The sequence below is a fragment of the Engystomops pustulosus genome, chromosome 2 (genome assembly GCF_040894005.1).
Source record: "Engystomops pustulosus chromosome 2, aEngPut4.maternal, whole genome shotgun sequence".
NCBI lineage: Eukaryota > Metazoa > Chordata > Amphibia > Anura > Leptodactylidae > Engystomops > Engystomops pustulosus.
In genome coordinates, this window is record NC_092412.1 from 193,899,660 (window position 1) to 193,920,605 (window position 20,946).

At 41.4% G+C, this 20,946-nt stretch overlaps 2 long non-coding RNA genes across 3 annotated transcripts; one reads left to right on the forward strand and one right to left on the reverse strand.

The window, feature by feature from the left end:
• Positions 1 to 1,240: 1,240 nt before the first annotated feature.
• LOC140116688 (uncharacterized) lies at positions 1,241 to 8,387 on the forward strand. Of its 2 annotated transcripts, none has more exons than XR_011852910.1 (3): positions 1,241 to 1,443; positions 5,613 to 5,753; positions 8,205 to 8,387. It is a non-coding gene; the product is annotated as an uncharacterized lncRNA (long non-coding RNA). The 2 variants fall into 2 exon arrangements; XR_011852909.1 differs by lacking the exon at positions 1,241 to 1,443 and adding an exon at positions 2,903 to 3,056.
• Positions 8,180 to 14,439, reverse strand: LOC140116687 (uncharacterized). The gene is made up of 3 exons (XR_011852908.1): positions 14,319 to 14,439; positions 14,051 to 14,111; positions 8,180 to 8,317 (listed from the first exon to the last, which is right to left on the reverse strand). It is a non-coding gene; the product is annotated as an uncharacterized lncRNA (long non-coding RNA).
• Between the last annotated feature and the right edge of the window lie 6,507 nt (positions 14,440 to 20,946).

Genomic DNA, 20,946 nt, shown 5'->3' on the forward strand with positions numbered 1-20,946 from the left:
AATCTACTACTAGTTCACTGCCTCCATACATGGTCCCCTTATCAAACGAGCTGTGTCAGGCAGAATTTTGGGTTGTTTTCATGGCTTCCATGTTAACTTTGTCGCCACCCTGCTGTGTAATCCACAAAATATACTGGCAAACTTTTATCATGTACCGATATTATTTGAGCGCTTCTTGCTCACCTCCTTTGGTTCCTCTCTGCCACCCATTGGTTTGAAGCCTGAGTCCATTTAGGGTATGTCGCCATGCCACTCTCTAGCCTGCTGCCGCTGCCTCTGCATGCCGTCCCCTATAGTGTCAGGGTCAATTATTGGATGTTTTAGATGCTATCTAGCTTCATTCTGTCACTCTGTCATGGCCATGCTGTTGCCCATAATTTTGGCATAATGGTGCGATTATGCAGCCTCAGAGGCATCCATGCATGCTGCCCCTGCTGTTTCCTGTCCATTTCCGTGGTGTTTCCATCCTTTTCTGAGGTTCCCAGGTGTTTGGCCAAGCTTCCCTGTGCAGAGCCTTGGTCCCCTTGAAAAATGCTCGAGTCTCCCATTGACTTCAATGGGGTTCGTTATTCGAGACGAGCACTCGAGCATCGGGAAAAGTTCGTCTCGAATAACGAGTACCCGAGCATTTTAGTGTTCGCTCATCTCTAATTATAATGTAAGTGGGGCACTTTATGAATAAAATTGATGTTGCATTGTATATTGATCATTTGGACAGGCATTTTATTTAGATTTCTGTATTTACTGTGGGTAATTTATCATTGAGTTTTTTGTCTACGTTTCGAGTTGTTTTTGTGGTACAAATGCTGTTTTGTGACTTTTCATTGTGCCAAATGAACATAGGACAGTGCAAAGTCACTTTTAAAATGATTGTGGCAAATTCATTATTTGCATAGACTTGTTTTCACAAATTAACTGATTCATGATTCGCAATTTAGCTCAAATTTTTGTTTAGGTGTAAATATTGGCGCAAATTTATGCCAGTCCCCACCCTGATCTATGTTGTGACTTTTGATGGGCTTTTTTGCGACTTTTCATGCTACTGTCGCATTTGGGCGATGATGTCTGATCCAAAAGTCCCTTTATTGAACTGCTATGCTATTTTATGTTGTGTTTTATATTGTGTTGTCATCCAGTGTTAACCATAACTAAGAGGTACTTCACTTACTAGTATTTTGCTAAACTACGACTAATTACTTTTTTAACCCACGACCTGTGTTGACTTCGCCCATCTGGGCTTACCGCACCTACAAAAAAGGGCTACTTTTAAAATTTTTTCAAGGGCCACTTATTTTTCCCAGTCAGCCCCTGTTCCCAACGCATGGCACAATCCGGCCTCAGGTGTGCAGCAGCGTGATAACGTCATCAATACACATCCTGTTCCATTCTGTCCTGAAGCCACAGCTGTGAGAAGGTAGAAAAGTGATGCGAGCACCGGCAAAGGTAAGTAAATGTTTGTTTTTTTTAAATAGTTTTTAATAGCCTCATTTTGGGGAAAAATAAAGTTTATGGGGCACTTTGTGTCATTAGAACAATTTGACACTATGTAGTATGTAAAGTTTGGGGGCGTATATTTAAAGTATTAATTTGAGTGGAGCCTATATGTAAAATAATAATGTGGGAGCGGTAAATGATTGATTTGGAGTAAGGGCCTAAACTTTCATCAATAATTTGGGGACTATATGTAATTTAATACTTTGGGGGAAGAAATAATGAATCAAATAAAATAAGGCACTATATCTATATTAAAGGGATTGTCTTGGCTTTTATTTACTTATACGAAAATGTATGTCCAGGTCTGCAGCTAATTACATTTTCGTCCTGCACTGATGTCACCATAACAACTGGCAACGGTGACAGCAATGCGGGAGCCCAGCTGTACAGTCAGGCTTCTGTGGTAACAGCCAGGGTCGCAATAGCTGCAATCCCAGCTGTTTAACCCTTTAGGCATCCATAGGGCTCATAGACATGTCCCGGCATGATCGCAAACCCACTCCTACAGCAGTATTGGTGGGTGCCGTTCATCTCTAGGGCAGCCCGGGTCCGGACATGGACCCTAGAGCTTCATGCATAGGCTGACTGACGTTTTTCAAGGTGGGAAATGGAAAACAGTGCCTCCTTTTGCCACCTTGAAAGGCAGCCCCCTTAACACCAAGCATTACCAACAAGAAGTCTAGTAACATGATGTGGGATTCAAAAAGCTCCCATAGAAGTTAAAAAATTTCAAAAACCTATTCATAATGGTTACCTGGAATTATAAATACTTTTTTATTTGTTATTTTGATGCTTGTTCGGCAACTATTCTGTGTCACACAAAAGCATATGTGGGAGGGGCCTAGAAGGCGCGTGCACAGTAATGACAGAGGCAGTTTAACCACAAGTCCTAAAATGCTTTGCAGGTGCCCCTCTCTCATTTACCTTGCACCATGACTACATAACTGCTTTTAGAGTATGCTTACACCTACTGTGTTCAAGTAGTCCCTACACTTACTAATCCCCAGCATAGCAGGTTCTGCTATAGCCAAACCAAAGCCCTAATACTGTTTTGTTCACCTTTCAATCCTTGTCACCATATATGTGAGATAGATATATGCTTTGACTTTTGACTAATAATGGCTACATGGGAGGGAAGAGCTGCTACAATGCAACATGATGGAGCTACAGCCATGTTAGGGGCAGATTGTGCTCTCCATGGGCCCTCTTCATTCCTGGATGTATTTACCTTGAATGTGCCCCTGTTTGCACTGGCGGGGTCTGGAATTAGCAGCACTGAAACATGTAGTGCAGATCACAGCCTGCACTCGGCTATACAGCTTATTCGGCCCCTCCCCCTCTCTCACTTCTGATTGGCTGCACACTGTCAGCTGACCTCCTTCGGTGTGAGGCAGTGGAGGAATCTGTAGTCAGAGCAGGGAACTGACAAGCAGAAACTGAATCCTTCTGCGCAGACTGGCCAGGGGAGAAGGCAGGCGGAACGGATAGAGCAGCCAGCAGGGGGAGCCAGCAACCAATTCATAACAAGATAACTCAGCAAGGCTGCATATTTTCTAATAAATGTAAATGGTGAAATTATTGTTTATAGTGCACTGAGCTGAAGTGTGTCCATGTCCTATGGTGGCACAACCCCTTTAAGCCAAACCAGTATATCTATTCCAGAAGAAACAGATTCCCAACTGTAGACAGCACTGTTTCGACCTGGTTGGGCCTCCACAGCACAGTATAGAGAACTGGTTTGGCTGAGTGAAAGGCTATCTATAGGGCTATAGGGCTTCCTCACCTGCCCCCACTTTGGTCGCCACCCTCTGCATGCCAAGTTAGGGGGGGGGGGATAGCCTCCATGGCATCCCCAGTGTCCAATGAGGAACCCCTGACTACTCTAATATACTGCCATACATTAGTATTGTAGTGTATTAGTTTGAACAAGTAATCAGGCCATGACATCAATGTTGCGCAACTGTATACAGAGACCAGCAGTGATGAGAGGTCTACTTGGGACCGTTATATGTAAATTAAGAACTAGGAGGGGATTAAACATATTAATAATTAAAGGGGGCAATATGTCTAAAAATGTAAAAAAAAATGTAAAGAAAAGAAGAAGAATTATAGAGCATTCTATGTAAAATATATTTGATTAGTAGGGGCACCGTATAAAAATAGAGGAAAAATGATATAGATAAAATTATTCATTTACATATATTATGCAAATAATTGCTGTATAGTATTTATTCAGGGGAGAGAGAGAGCGAGGGAGAGAGTCACTCCGAGATTCAAGATGAAAAAAACATACTGATTTATTCCAACATGTGCCAAGCTACGTTTTTGGCTCATAAAGCCTAAAAGCCTGGAGCCTTCCTCACGGCTTAGTGAGGCATAGTGTCAGAGACAAATAAATCTGCCTTTGTATCTTTTGTTATGACCCCAGAGTGCAGGTTAAATATGTTGTTAGTATTTTCTTATTAATAATGTTGGTGCTGACACTTCCCTAACCACAGCTCAGCCACCAGCAGAAAGCACCATAAGCCAGGGGCAATACTTAAAGCATCTACAACATAAATGGAAATTATATAATTTAACCCCCCAAACAGAGGTTACATTAGTGTTTCTCTGAAAATGTTTATGCTAACAATACTATTGTCTTATGTATGTAGCCAAAAAGTCAGCTAAGTAGCCTTCACACACCAATGTCACTCTTCTTTCTCCAGATCCTGAGTCTACGCAGAAGACCAGAATCTGGAGTTAGGAGAGTAATGTTGGCGAGAAAAGGCAGGCCAGAACTGGTGGTGCTTGTTACTGAAGTGACCCCAGGGGTAGGGAGTACTTGGTTGCTTTAAAACTAGTTCCTAGTGGGGCTCTGGAAATGCCCTCTGAAGCACTTCAGGAAAATTTGCATATTTTTTAAGACAAATTTTTCAGCTACATATGAAACTCTGAGTTTTTAAACAAAAGTATGGCTGGCAGAGAGAATTTTAAAACTAAAAGAATTACTACAAGAAATAGATTTCCTTTAATGCCCAGACAAATAGTCACCACTGCAGCCAAGAGCTGTGCACTGGAATTTCTATGCCTCCACTGTCACTGCATAGAAATTCCTGTATCCCTCACAATATAGGTCATATTTCTATGGGCACCTAGAATCGAATTTCACCTGTGGGCCCTAGGTACCCCAGTCCGACCCTAGCTACTGTAATGGAATATCATATATGTTCTTGTGATATGTGTCTTTATATTCTTATATGTTATATGTGCTTTTATGTTATTATGTTGCCAGATACCAAATATTACATTATTTCTTTAATTTTGGTGTCCTTTAACCCATTTAAAATTGTTCTAGTCTAATTTCAGTAATTATAGCTTCATACTGCTTATTTAGCATTTAGAATAACTTGTCTAGATCACTTTTATAACATGTATACCTAACCAGAGGATGCCGACCAATTATGTATACTGGTGATGCAACATGCACTGAGAGACGACTGGCTCCCAACTCCACCCCTCGTGATATATCAGTGTATCCTAGTGTGTTGCATGCTTCACAATTTTTAGATCACTTGATTGCGGGGGAGGGGCAGTGCCAGACTCCAAGTACTGTTGCATGCGCCTGATATAACATCATTGTTTCATGTTATATACCGTATTTTCCGGACTATAAGGCGCACTTAAAAGCATTGGATTTCCGTGGAAATCCAAAGTGCGCCTTATAGTCCGGTGCGCCCTATGTATGGCGCTGGGCACAGGGCAGCGGACCATACTTACATAGGTCCCCGCTACCGGAGACAGCAGATCTCCAGCGGGAGATCTGCTGTCTCCGGTAGCGGGGACCTATGTAAGTATGGTCCGCTGCCATCCTCCACCTCCCCCTCACCTTCCCCGCTCACCTTCCCCGCGTTCCCCGTCGCGTTTCGGCGCCGCGTCCCGTCGCCGCGTCCCGTCGCCGCGTCACGTCGGGTCTCCGCCACGCCCCCGGACCTCCGCCATGCCCCCGGCCCCCGGACCCCGCGCCTTATAGTCCGATGCGCCTTATATATGTAATTATTACATATATAAGGCGCATCGGACTAATGCGCCTTATAGTCCGGTGCGCCCTATAGGGCAAAAAATACGGTACAAAACAGGTGGGGAGCAAATCTGCCAATTGGCTGCTGTACTTTTTGAACTCTGTCTCTGCCTGGATGACACCAACCCCAGATGAAGGCAGCATGCCGAAACACGCATCAGGGTATCATCTGGGTATTTGCTGGCATCCAATGACACAGGTAAGAAGCACTATGCTCTTGAGCTGTACACTCTTTTATATAATACCGCCTGTCTTGTTCGCACTTATGTTATCGTAGCTTGTACTGTATTTAGAAATGTAGTGCTCTTCTGGTAGCATTAGACACTTAGATTATCCTCTCATTTCATCAAATTAATGTTATTGTTTGTATGATGAACAATTATAAAATTTACTAATATACTTTCTGGATCTATTCCTCACAGTTTGCTAGATCTCTGCTTGCTGTCATACTATAGAAAGCTTCAAGTGGACAGAAATTTGACCATGGTCACACAGGTGCACAAATCGGCAGTATCATAAAGAATAACCAGAGCTGTGTACTAGCTGTGCACCTGTGTGACTATGGTCAGATTTCATCTACTGGAAATAACAATGACGCTTCCTATAGAGTGATATCAAGCAGAGACCTAGAAAACTGTTAGGAATTGATACAGAAATTATAATGGACAATTGTACAACTTTTCATTATTTAAATAATAACATTTATTAGCTGAAATGGGAATACCCAGTCTGGCTTTTTTGTGTAGGTTATTTAGTCATTGTCAGTTGTTAAGGTGAATACTATGTAGAAATATTATATAAATGTATAATATATGTCAAGACAAATTTGCACTTCCTGATACTATTCAAAGTTTTTCCAATTTTATTTACTAGCAAGTGGATGTAGACCAATAAATATTACTCAATAGTAAAGAAAACTAAAATCTTTATTAAATACACATGATGAAATACATTAAATTCAACAAAGTTCGCAGGTACTGAAGTTCATGACCCAAGTGTACCTAATCCTTATATAAGGGTCATATATGGTACAAAGTATAAACATACATAGATATCAATGGAATGTACACAGTATCAGTTGGGGGGATTTATCATCAAGTTTCTGATGTAACCATGGAAACCAAACAGAGCTCAGCTTTAATTTTATACACATCTGTAGGAAAATGAAAGCTGTGCTCTGATTGGTTGCCATGGGCAACTAGAACAATTCTGAGCTAAGAGACTTATGATAAATCTCCCCCAATGTGCAGATATTCTCCATGGATTCTCACGTAGACTGGATCCTTTGCCTTCGGCTCCCTGTTTAGTACCAGGGACAACACATTGAACATGAGCTCCATCATATATTATTTCAAGAATAAAATATTATACTCTGTTGCAATATTGTGCACAGTAAAAGGACATCACACAAGGCAGATTTGCTCCAAATACTTTTCAACCTTAAATTAGTAGCAGTAATATGAATCGGTTTGTTTCATCCACAAAAACCTGGATTTATACAAACCCAATTCAGAGTTATTAAAGGAAACCTACCACTTGTAGTGGCAGGTTTCTGATGGAAATACCGGGCACCAGCTCAGGGTGAGCTGGTGCCGGAGCTTATTTTCGTTAGTGTTTTAAACCGCAGTATCGCGGTTTAAAACACTTTTTAAACTTTATAGCCGGCGCAGGCAGCTACGCGCTCGGAGCTTACCATGCGCGCGGCTCTCATTCACTTCCTATGTAGCCGCGCGCACGGTAAGCGCCGAGCGCGTACCTGCCTGCGCCGGCTATAAAGTTTAAAAAGTGTTTTAAACCACGATACCGCGGTTTAAAGCACTAACGAAAATAAGCTCCGGCACCAGCTCACCCTGAGCTGGTGCCCGGTATTTCCATCTGAAACCTGCCACTTCAAGTGGTAGGTTTCCTTTAAAGACTTGCAAAGAGTTTTGTAAATAATCTGGGAAAATACCAAAAAGTAGAAAAGGAACATAATGGGCAATGTTAATTCAATAGAATCTGTTTGCCAAAACTGACCTATCGCATCCATAATATATACTGTAAAACATTAACCTTGATAATAGTGAACAGAGCTTTACATGTTGTATTAGTAATATGGCTGAAATCTGAGACAATTTCTGTGTGAAGCATAACCGTCATTTGAGATAATTTTTTATATTTTGTGTGGGAGGATGTGGTGAACATTTTTCTAATATAATTCATTAACAGATTCTGCTTAGCTTTTAACAAAAGTCAAGCTACTCCCTGCCATAGAGCTGCATATTCCAGCCTGTACAGTGTGTGTCTATGAGGCTGCATGAGCTAACATCTAATCTCCCGGTGTTTATACAGCTCTGAGATGGGAGGATTAACCCCTCCACTTTCGGCTTGATCTTTGCAAATAATGCTCAAAGCATACTACAGCCAGGGAAAGAGCAGGAGGGTTAACTTTCACAGCTGTGTAAAAAAACAGGAGAGGAGAGAGAGATCAGTCTTCAATCCTGTAGACAGATTTGTAGACGTAACATTTTAACTAGGGGAATATTGCAGCCAGTTTCTTTTAAAACTAAACATAATCTCTTGCTGAAGCATATTAGAAAAGTGTTCACAACACCCCCCCCCCCTCCATCCCCAAGAAACACACAATATCATTATTATTTTTTAATTTTAGAAGATACGAAATATCAGACAGACGTGGTGTCACTGAGAGAAGGTTGTCACTCACCATATTCAGTAGGAAGACATCTTGTACATCAGAGGATCTATCACTTCACATCTCCTAATCTGAAATAAAAAGTGAAAACATATTAAATTAAGTGACTCAAAGTAAATCCACAAACTGTGGACATCTGCTCCATAGTGGCCTCTAACCTCCCGTGTTTTGTTAGATTAGCTGTGTACAGTGTTAGATTATCCCCACTGAACATATCAGACGTCCTCTCCAGGAAAAATAAAATGTGACAAGGGACAAGATGACAGGTGACAATAAGTGTTCCTGCATCTAGTATGTGCTGCATTATGTGAGGCTTGAGGTTTACATTGTACATTATTCTTTATATCCACACTACAATATGGAACCATTCAGCATCTTAATAGTCTACTAACCTTTTTTGGGGAAAATAACTGGAAAATGTCAGTGTCACTATCTGCCAGCATCTCCTGCCAGGACATATATTACCAGGCATGGCAGTTGGGTTGCTATGGCAACTTTACCATGAGCCCCTAATCTACACATGGAATTTTATGTTAACTAGTGACTGTTACAATATAGGTTTTACTATGTAGCAGTTAGTTACAGCCACGGCACATTGCCCCTTCATCAGTAAATATTAATCACTCTCCAACCATTGATGTCATGGCCTTTCCCTTCCCACCTATAACTTGGTATCAGTTGTATCATCATCATGTAAAAACAAATGAACTAAAAGAGTTCGAAACTGTTCCTAGGTGATGAGATGAGTGGATGTGACATACCAGATGATGTATTTCGCTAGGAGTGCTCCACCAACGCTGTACAAAGATGCCAACTGTAGTTGTCAAAGCCACACCCACTTTTTAAAATCAGTTAAATGCTAAGCTCCTATTGGCTAAAGCTTATGGAACAAACCAACCGGGACAGGGACACTATACCGTATATATGAAACTTATTGCTTCTTTTTCACAGAGTCAGTTAATTCCAATATACAATATGTGCTTCACAGTAGCACTAATATAATATATTGGGTAAATTGTCTTGCTTTGCATCAGTTACATTAATGGATTCTAACACTCTATATACATGTATCTCCCCATGATGCTTTGAAGAATGGTTTATGCCATGTCATATCTGTAGCCATAGTTTCTCACATTGGGGCTTATTAACTAAGGGTCCGCGGATCGCACTTTCGTCGGATTTTTGAAATTTTCGGGATTTGCACCGCTGTGACAGGTATTTAACTGGGGATTGCGTCGCACACAATCGGATTGTGACGCAGCTGTGCTGGCTTTGATGCGGCAGAAATCGGGGGGCGTGCCGATGGACGCTCTGACTGATTCAGACTGAGCGTGGGATTTATGATTCGAATTGTGTTGCAAGACCAAGCAAGACCAGAAGTGAGAAGCAGCCTCAGAAGTAGTTGTGTTATCAGAGAGTCATACACTGCTGAACTCTAAAATTTTAACACCAAGAACAGACCATAAAGATTAAAAGGAAGTAGCAGATGGTGCTAAAATCTGGAAATGAGAACATTCTTAAAGGACATCTCACACCAGGATGAAGGATTGTAAACCAAGCACACTGGTGTGTGTGTCCCCTCTGACAGGATCTGCACTTCTTTTAGTTTTTTATGCCCTGCCCTTTTTACAAAACAAAGTCTTTAAAATTATATAAAGAAGCCTGAGGGGCTCCAGGCACCATAGGTGTTGATTGAGACTGGAGCCCCTCAGGCTCATTTGCATAAACCTTTTTTCTTAAAAACAAGGGCATAAGAAGCTGAAAGAAGAGCAGATACTGCCAGAGGGGACACAAACCAGCGTTTAAGTGTGTAATTAACAGCACCTGTTGGTGGTGGCTCCTAACAGGTGGTGACAATAACTAAATCACACTTACAGCCAGTTGAAATGGATTAAAGTTGACTCAACCTGTGTCCTTGTGAGGACGGCAAAGAAAAATTGATGAGAGATTTCAACACAAGATTGTGAAGATGGTGGATAAAAAACCTCGACTAACATCCAAGCTGCCCTGCAGTCCGGGGGTACAACAGTGTCAACCCAAACTATCCATCGGCGTCTGAATGAAAAGGAACTGCATGGTAGGATACCTAGGATGACCCCACTTCTTACACAGAAACATAAAAAAGCCTGGCTGGAGTATGCCTAAACTTACCTGAGAAAGCCTAAAACGTTTTGGGACAGTGTTCTCTGGTCAGATGAGACAAAAGTTGAGCTTTTTGGGAAAAGGAATCAACATAGAGTTTACAGGAAAAAAAAGAGGGCTCCAAAGAAAAGAACACGGCCCCTGCAGTCAAACGTGGCGGAAGTTCCCTGGTGTTTTGGGGTTGCTTTGCTGCCACTGTCACTGGACTGCTTGACCGTGTGCATGGCATTATGAAGTCTGAAGACTACCAACAAATTTTGCAGCATAATGTAGGGTCCAGTGTGAGAAAGCTGGGTCTCCCTCAGAGATCATGGGTCTTCCAGCAGGACAATGACCCAAAACACACTTCAAAAAGCACTAGAAAATGGTTTGAGGGAAAAAACTGGAGACTTCTAAAGTGGCCAGCAATGAGTCCAGACCTGAATCCCACAGAACACCTGTGGAGAGATCTCACAATGGCAGTTTGGAGAAGGCGCCTTCACATCTCAGGGACCTGGAGCAGATTGCCTAAGAAGAATGGTCTAAAATTCCAGCAGAGCAGTGTAAGAAACTCATTGATGGTTCCCAGAAGCGGTTGTTCGCAGTTATTAAAAGGCTGAGGGTGTGGCCCATTTTTGGAGTTTTGTGCAAAATGATCAATAATGTGACTTTTTATTTCATTCTCTTTTGTGTTTTTTTTTTGGCCAACACTGTATATGAAAGTATCTGTCGTGGTAAATGGCGCGCTCAGACACATGAGTGAAATTGCAGGATTTTATTTATTAAAGCGTCTTAAAATAACAACAAGCTTCTAAGGGAAAAGTACCCTTTTTCAAGTACATAGACTGATGCCAAGAATATAAAGAGTGCGATTGTTGGGTGTTATTTTTTTATGATGACAGGTTCCAGTTATTGTACTTCTCAATAATTCTTCTGCTTTTCAATTGTTTATTAACATTATATTGGAGTCATAAATGGAGGGGGGGGGGGGAGTTGTCAGTCCAAATGAGAACTGCTTGTGGCAGGGAGCAGAAGATGACCTGCAACCAATAACCCCCCTTCCCCACCACACACTGCTTGCAGGGATCCAGGTAATGTTAAAGAAAATATTAAAAAGCAGCAGAATTATTTTAGTCATATTTAGCTTCAACATGCCAGAGGCTATTGAAACCTGTCATCATGTAAAAAGGACAGGTTCCCTTTAAATAAAAAGAAGAATATTATTTCCCCCACCTATGTAGCTCATTGAGAGAGATTTATCAGTGATCCGAACTGCAAGAAGTTGCAATTATTCCAGCCAGCGAAGTGGGCGGGCTTGGGGTGTTCCTGGCCCGTGACTGCAATTTTTAATACATTTCAGAAAATTTTTACTGAAAACTTTTCCAGGTTGAATCTGGCATAGTTTTGTCTGCCAGAGTGAGTGGCCAGCGGATTTATAATGAGGTATAAGTCTCATGATGTATCCGCCATGGTGGCAGGTGGGCGTTAAAGGGATATTCCCATCTGGGCATTCACATTTAATTTAATTAATTTTCCATTCGTAAACATTTCTTCGATTGGAGATATATATAGTAGATTAATGAAATTGAATGAGAACACCCCCTTTAAACGTATGTATGATAAATGTTCCCCATAGTGTTAGTCTACAGGTCACTTAAGTATTAATATGGCACCATCTAGTGGTTGAAATTGAGTAAGCATTCTAGTGATCTTCCCCAAAGAAAAATCAAGCAGCATTTAACAGCTTGGACTCTTGTAAGACTGGCTATACAGTTATTTATGCCTGACATCAAAGCTGATGGAAAATAAATTTAGGACTTTGTGATTTGCTGCAGCTGATCTGTCACAATTGATAATATATAGGACCATACATACTTATTCAATACATTTATTAACCATTTCTATCAGAAGTTGAAAACAAAACAGCCATTCTGACCCTGTTTTTGTGTTCTATATATTGTGCCATTGATGTTGCATAAAAAACATATTACCTTTATCATATTATTATGTATTATTTAAAGCAATGTGTTCATGCCATTTCCACAGCAAGTGGGGATGATGCAGACCACAGCAGAGTGGGTCATAACAGTGTGGTTCTGCCCTGCTCCTTTTGCACTCCATGACTGAAAGATAGGAGGTGTCGTAGAATTGTACGATGTGGAGACACACAGCAGATTAATGGCGGATATTCATCTAGGCGGTATGGACGGAGGCCCGGGGTCTTAGGCTTCCAAGGGGCAAACACCCGCACAAACCTGGGCCCTGTATGAAGATCCGCTTTCAGTCCTTCTTTTCCATGCAGCTCTGTCTTTTCTTCTTCCTGCCTGTGCGCATACACAATGACGCGGTGGTGTCATAGCCCGTCCACACAACATCATAAGTGTGTGCTAGCCGTGAGGGAAGAAGGAAGAGAAGACAGAGCCATGGGGAGAAAAAGCCGAAGATGGGTATAGAATGTTTTTTTTTTTTTTTCCAAGAGTGCCCTGCTGTGGACATTTCATTAATAGGGGGGAGGAATCTCTACTGTGGACATTCTGTAAAGCGGGCATCTAATGTGGATAGCTCCTTCTCACACTGTAGCCCCTCTGTTATTGTGCCACCAGCTCCCCACATATTATAGCCCCCTCTTATTGTGCTCCCCCAGCAGCTCCCCCTGTTATTGTGCCCTCCAAGCACTGTAATCAGCTCTGTCGGTGTCCGGAAGATACACAAATGCGGGTCCGACTCAGTTCTGGCAGGTGTCTAATGACATTTGCCCTGCACCCAGACACAGTAGGGAAGGGGGTGTTGAAGCCGCCTCCCAGTGCATGTGCCATTACAAGCAATGCCAAGTTATTAAGCAGGGTGTAAACCATACAGGCCATGGCCAGTGGTCAGTATTAATATATCATTGCATGATTACCATACTTATAATAATATCAATCTTACACATATGTACTCACACACGTCACATAATATTTATTCTTATTGCAGTACATATTGTCTAACTTTGTTGACCCTTAGAACTCTTAATTATACTCTGAATGATATTTTAGTACTCAGGCCAAATATATAACATCTCCATGCCATATATTGTGGAAATAAAGATTGTTTTGTTGAATTATTGAATTGAATTATTGTAGTTTTCTATTATTTGAGGGGCTAGATTTTTTGCCCCTAGGTTGAAAAGTGTATTTATAGGTATTCAATAACACAGGGCCTGGCAAAGGATTGTCCCCTGGGTTGGGACTTCGTATTATATTCCCCTAGATGACCATTTATGCTTTCACACTAAACTGAATTTATCTACAGCATGTACCGGATATTCCGTACATCACTCTTATACACCACATGCTTTATCAACTAATAATCATGGCATTAGTCTATTTGTGAAATCATTTTGAGCTGTAGTATACTGTATGCCTACAGATGAAATTTTAAGTTATGAGGTTGATATCCATAATAAACATATCACTCATTTTGTACTATTAAGGTGTAAACTAAACTCAGTTGACATATGTATATGTTATATACTGTAGGTATGATGTGTGGTTCCCCTAATATATGTGTATGTCCATATATATTTTTTAATATCCTGAAAGGTAACACTGACTTGGCGCTGAGTTCACAAAGAAAAACAGCACCACAGGTAATATCCCCAGGGAGAAGTGAATCCAACCAGAACCTAATTGTGAGGTGCTCACCTGAGGACCACTTGTGGTATCACATCATGGGGTACAAAGAAGATAATGCTTCTCCAAGAACCTAGTGGATAGTAAAATGCACATATCTTAAAACAGCCCTTTGCTCAATCCCAATTCCCCTAAAGGGTTTTGTTAAGGTATAAGTATATAAAAAAAATGGGGGCACTATGTGGAGTATCCACACTAAGGCACTAATACTGATTCCACCCCAGTAGGATAGTAAGCTTAAAGAGGACTTTGCATGAAATATAGTATAGAGTGAAATTACCTTGCACAGATAACATGTGTGGAGATGTAGCATTTGCCTGGACTAGCGAGTGGCATGCGCAGAAGAGTACAAGCACAAGCTGCATTTTGAGCAGTCCCGGCTTCGGACATGAACTGGAACTTCTGTTGGTTACTAAGATGTTCCAGATGTTTATTGTTTTCGTGGCAACTAAAATGAGCTCATAGAGCACATATAGAATGCAGTTAGTGGAGAGTCAGTGTAGTGTTGCTATAGCAACCATGAAAAGTTCTATGGAGGACATATAACATTACATATAAATATATAATTATACAGTAAGCGTGCCAAGTGTGTAATGTTGCTATTACTCCCCGATTCAAAATTGTACACCAAATTAGGTACCAAGCCCACTAAACAAATAAAGGATCTCTTTATAGTTTTTTTTAGACAAAGGTAACAATCTCAGTGTTTTACCTCAGAACGAACTACAATTCCTTATGTTCTTATAGTGCCTTAGAAAGACTATTGACTTTATCACCATGGACACAGCATCCTTATATAATAATATTATACACGATATGGGGGTTTCAGCCATTTTTTAATACCTTGATAGAGAACCTAACATTCCTTTATGTAAGCGTGAATTCCTTCTAGAAGCTATAACGGTCAACTTGGATCATAACTATTTTTGATCACATTTATTTGCAGTGAAAAGGGTCAGCCGTGGGCAGGAAATATGTGCCTAGCTTTGATTACCAGTTTGTGTGGCTTTTTGAAGAAAAAAAAACTGTATACAGTTGAGAAACATGTGACCTTTTCAAATAAATGAATAACTCCCCTCACACGGGATTGGCTGTAGAGGAGCAGGGGGCGTTGCTAAGCCCAGTGATGTTTGTTTTCATATATTTGAAAAGGTCACATGGAGAAACTGTTCCTGTCCCTCCCATTTGGCAACTGCCTAGTCACACAGCAGATGCTAATGAAAGGTACTATATAACATATCTTTTTTTCTGTAAAACCTATTTTTAATACAAAAACACTTTGGCAGCGTATCTACTATGCTCTGTGGGGACTGGGGGAGTGCTAAAAATGGGTCTCCTGGTGACAGGTTCCCTTTAACACCTTCTTAAGCATAGTTATAGTTACTTTAATTTTAGTAGCAGTCATTTTACTTACTAATATCCCTTATGAGCAATATAAGAAAATATAGTAGTAGCTTTAAAGAGCATCTACCACTAGGATGAAGGACTGTATGCAAACGAGCATGTGGTTCATTTGCATAGTCTTTTATCCTGGTGGTAGATGTCCTTTAAGACTAAAGGTTAGTCAGCCCCTTTAGTAACATCCGCACAAGTCAGAAAGATTGTCTGGATCAATAAGTGTCTGATGCTGAGTCTTCTATTCATTTTATTACCACTTTCTCAAGAGATGGTACCCCTATAAGGCATTTTACAGAAACCTTGGAATATCATGTTACATGATCCATTTTAAAAAGACATCATTCCAAGTAATCCTAGACTTAGGTTCCGAAGTTCAAAGTATTTAAATAACGGTCCGTGTCAATTGAAGTGGTCCTGAGAACTATATTGGTCCAATACTTCTGTTCCCTAAAATTATAGGCAGCTTTACATGCGGTCAGCCATCTATCATAGGACCACCTTCAGTACGGCCTTTTCAGGTGAACATTTTTCTATTAAGAGTTTTATGAGCTGCATTGCTAAGAATGTAGTTTATTTAATGGAACGTGTAAATAAAAGGATTTCATGATAACTCAAATGTTGATATCAATACTCTGCATCGCTTTAATCATCTAAAACACCACAACGTACTGGATTTTAAAACTGCAATGCTTTGTTTCATTGGGTTTAAAGGGGGTTTTCCCACAAATTCAAGTTGGGCCCTATCTACAGGATAGGGCCTAATTTGCTGATTGGTGGAGGTCTCAGTGATGAGTGGTGATCTAACTAGGGGTCCTAGGTACTACAGTTGTACCCCCTCGACGCTCCAGAAAATGAATGGTGCAGACTACAATCTCCGCCAGCTCCACAGAGATGTATGGAGCAGAACGGACCTGCACGGCCGTCTGTTCCATTAATTTTCTGGAGCGAGAAAGGGTCTGACCGAGGGACCTGGCACCCCACTGGACCCCTCATTTTTGTGATCTATGGGGTCTCATCATTGAGACCCCCACTGATCAGCAAGTGAGGATGAGGCCTTACTTCAATTCATGGGAAAACCCCTTTAAATGATTGTTTGCAAAATGTATGTTAAAGTTGTACGTGCTCCATACACATCATGGAGCACTTCATAGTTGCACTGATGCCCCACTAAATCCCCACAGCAAACATCTGGATCATCAGTGCCTTAGCAAATGGAGCTTCCACTTTTTTTTTTTTTTTAAACTTTATTTTTCAACAAGTTATGTAGTACAAAAAATAAAATCACATAGAAAGCAGTTTACATTTTCAATTTGACTTTCCCTTGCAGGACCATATTTCAGCTATGAAACAACATTCTATTGCGTACGTAGTCCTGCCTCCCCCCCCCCCCCCCCGGCGACTGGCGACAGACCCCTTCATCAGAGACCTGTAAAAAGCTAACCAATATTCATTCAGCAGAGATAGAAAAAAGTTCAACAAGGTACTGTTGACTGCACAGGGCTGTTGTTCAAGGGCGGTTCAGCCAGATATCCCTCGAGCTATCTCTACATATCCCTGTTTCAAATTCCTCCCATCTTTGCGCTAACATTAGAATATCCATTCTTTTTTCCCACCTCTTAATCATTGGTGCCTCTGTGTCTTTCCAATGGCTCGGAATTAGTAATCTTGCCATAAATAAACCTTTTAATACACTCGAGATACATCCTGAAGAGCCAACAATGCCTTTCTTCGTGCCCAAGATGCAAACCTGCAAGTTTGAGGAGATACTGCAATTGAATATTGCTTGTAGTTTATCAAGGACCTCTGTCCAATAACGATGCAATTTTGGGCATCTCCATAACATGTGCATAAGGTCGGCATCTATCAGGTTGCACCTTGGGCACTTTTCTTCACTCTTTTTCCACATATAATTTAGCCGTTTCGGCGTCATGTGTACCTGTGTATTATAAAAATTTGAGAGATGATCTGGGACATGTTCTTGATCGTATTTCTCATCATCTGTAGAAAGTTTACCCATTCCTCCGCTGTCAGGTCAGGTACATCATTCTGCCATTTTACTAAGCATTCAATTGCAGGAGGTGTATGCTTACTTTGAATCATTATCTTATAAACCCTGGACATTAAACCCTTCCTGTTTATAGGATCCAACAGATCCTTTAGTAGTGGGTGTTCTTCCTGCAGGAACTCTTTATCTGAGAGACAGACACTAAAGGCACTCTTGAGTTGGGCATAGAAAAACCAGTCCCCCACCCCTAGACCAAATTCCAAAGCCATTCCCTCAAAAGATTTTAGACCCCTCTGATCTATCACCTGGTGCAGAAACTTAACCCCTTTTCCCCTCCAGAATCTCAAGGACTCCATAGATAGAAAATTTCTTAAAGACACCAGTTTCCAATAAACTCCATATGTCATAACCACATAAACACCCATACTTCTTTTTTAAAATATAGTTCACCATTTCTTTATCACTATCAATAATGTTTTGCCATTGTGCTGCAAAAAAATAACTAAAAAAAATCCGGTAGAGCTAATCCACCATTCTCTATTGGAGCGTGCATTTTTCCCATTCCATACTAATTGCCTTAGAAGAGAGTCAAGGGTAGAAAAGGCCTTCCCAGGGATCATCGATGGGCTATTTTGAAATAAACAAAATCTGGTTCAGCAATACCATTTTGAAGATAACTCTTGCTACCATGGGGAGATTCATATTTTTTCTCCACACAGCGACTTTCTGTCTGATCTTGGATAATAGGGGCTTTACATTTAGCTCGATATAATCCCTTGGCCTGTTACTAATTGTGATCCCCAGATAACGCATCCTTTCTACTACAGGGAGATTTTCAATGGAGGTTAATGTCAATGAAGAGGGATCCAGGGGCAAGCAGGCAGATTTATTCCGATTTATTTTGATGCCCGATATACGGCCAAATTTATCTATTAAGTCCATCGCCACCCTTATCCCCTTCTCTGAGTTACCCAAGAACAGAAGCATGTCGTCGGCATACAACTGTATTCTTACTTCTCTGTAGCCCCATACCAACCCCCTTATGTTAACCGCAGATCTAATACTACATGCCAGGGGCTCCAACACCACTGCAAACAACAGAGGAGATAAGGGACAACCCTGCCTTGTACCCCTATACAGCTGCCAAGCGGCTGATGCCTTCCCATTTATACTTATTCTAGCCGAGGCCCCCCCGTATAGTAGCTTCACCCAGTTGACGAACTGCGGGCCAAAGCCCATTCTCAACACGAGCCATATGTAGTCCCACTCGACGCGGTCAAATGCCTTGACCGCGTCGAGTGAGACAATTGTGCAGCATCCCGCCGCCTCGCTCGGATATTGCATGCACCACCATGTTCGTAGGATGTTATCCCTGACCGATCTTCCCGGCATGAACCCCGACTGGTCGCCATGAACCACTCGGCGCACCACCCTCTGCAACCTTGTTGCGAGTACTTTGGCCAACAGCTTATAGTCGGAGTTCAGCAGGGAGATCGGCCGGATGGAGCTTCCACTTTGACTGCATGGCCATTTACCAGTGTTACTACTCATCTGCATACACTGCTGTGATACTCGCAGTAGTACACATAGTACGCACCCAACATATCCACACATGTCACCTGTGAAAGGCAATTTCACGGTATATTATATTTCTTGGCATTTTTTTTTTCATGCTTTATATTTCATGCTATTTATTTTATACAATGGGGGGGAATTCATGAAGCCACTTCCACCGAAACAGAAAGTCTATCATTGGTTATGAGTTAAGATGACATTAGAACAAGGCTTGCTGGAAATAATTATTTAACAGAATTACAGTCTAATTAGAATTTCTAATCTCTAAAACCTCAGCTTGCTCTTCATATTTAGAAATTGAATACTCAAATGTAACTAGCAGCACCACACATTACTTGGGTGTATTATGGTGCATGCTGTAGACTTACCCTGCTGTCCCTTTTTAGCCTTCATTCCGTGAAGTCATATCTGTCAGAGTTCAAGTAGAAGGACATGCATAGTTCTTTCTGATGCTCCTGTGTTAGGCAGAATTTAGGCGCTACCCCCCCCCCCCCAAAAGATCCAAAACTCCTTATTTGAAGACTGATAGGCTGCTGTGTATGTAGAGCAGACTGCCAATCATTGCCATTTGGGGTGGAGGAGTAGTCACCTTCTGAATACACTAGACTTAAAGGGAATCGAACACCACAATTCTACCTATAAAGGTAGAACCGGTGGTAGGTGCATGTATGGGACGTGAGGATAACCCTTTTTAGAGCAAAACCTCACGTCCCCGGTTTCTTTATGAAAACTTTATTGCCCTAATATATAACCGCCCATGCCCAAGTAGCCTCTTTGCTCCCCCTACCCTGAGATCTTCTGCACGCAGGTGCTCGTAGCTGCGTGCCCTCGCCCGAGAAGCCGGCCCGCAGCGACAGCTCAGAGGCCAGAGATACTGCACAAGCGCAGAACTCCGGCTTCTCGGACGAGCTGCACCGAAGATCTTGGGGTAGAAGGAGTAAAGGAGCTACTGGGGCACGGAGTAGCCTCAACATATAGCATCATGTCCTGCTACTCCACGCCCCAGTAGCCGCTTTACAAAATTTGCATATTAGGGCAATAAAGTTTTCAAAAAGATAGTGGGGACGTGAGGCTCTAAAAAGGGCTATCCTCACGTCCCATACATGCACCTACCACCCGTTCTACCTTTATAGGTAGAATCGTGGTGGTAGGTTCCCTTCACTGTGGTATTCTCATCTGGGCAATGACATTTAATTCATCTACCATATAGATGCATTTTTTCAATTGGATGTTATTTAAAAAGAAAAGTTCCTGTGCGATGATCGTTTCCCATAAATGTAGTCATGTTGTCCCTTAGAAACAAGTTAGTTTTACTGAACAAAGACACAAATAGTTTCAGCATATAAAATGGCCGGGATTTACTGTATGTGTGTGTATATACATTTATTATATATACATACACACACACACATAAAATGTGAATGCCCAGGTGAGAATAGCCCTTAAAACTTTAATCTGATGTACTACTATGCAATTTCTAAAATAGAATTTTGTTGTGAATATGAATAACTCCAGTTCCTTTTATATTAACTGGCATCCTGCCAGCATCGTGTAAGGAGTCCTGGTGGATGGGCATATGGGCAGTTCAAACGACAGTCGTTTTCTCCTCAATCTCCCTCCCCCTCCCATGTGTCGGGAATGAGTAGAGGGGATTGAGGAAAAGACTACTAGTACCGGTCGAAATGCCGCCCGGGACTTACAATGCTGGGAGTGCAGGCCCAATGGTTATTACTTACTAATTTTCATGTGGCGAAAAGTTGTGACTGAGAAAATGCCTTTAACACTGGTTATAAATTTTTGATTCACTGCTTCTAACCTTCTTACAATATTAAGAAACTGAAATAACAGTATTCTTTAAAAAACATGTAAACATGCAAGGGTAAAATATAATGGTGCCACAATGTGAAACAAAAACACACAATCAAGAAAA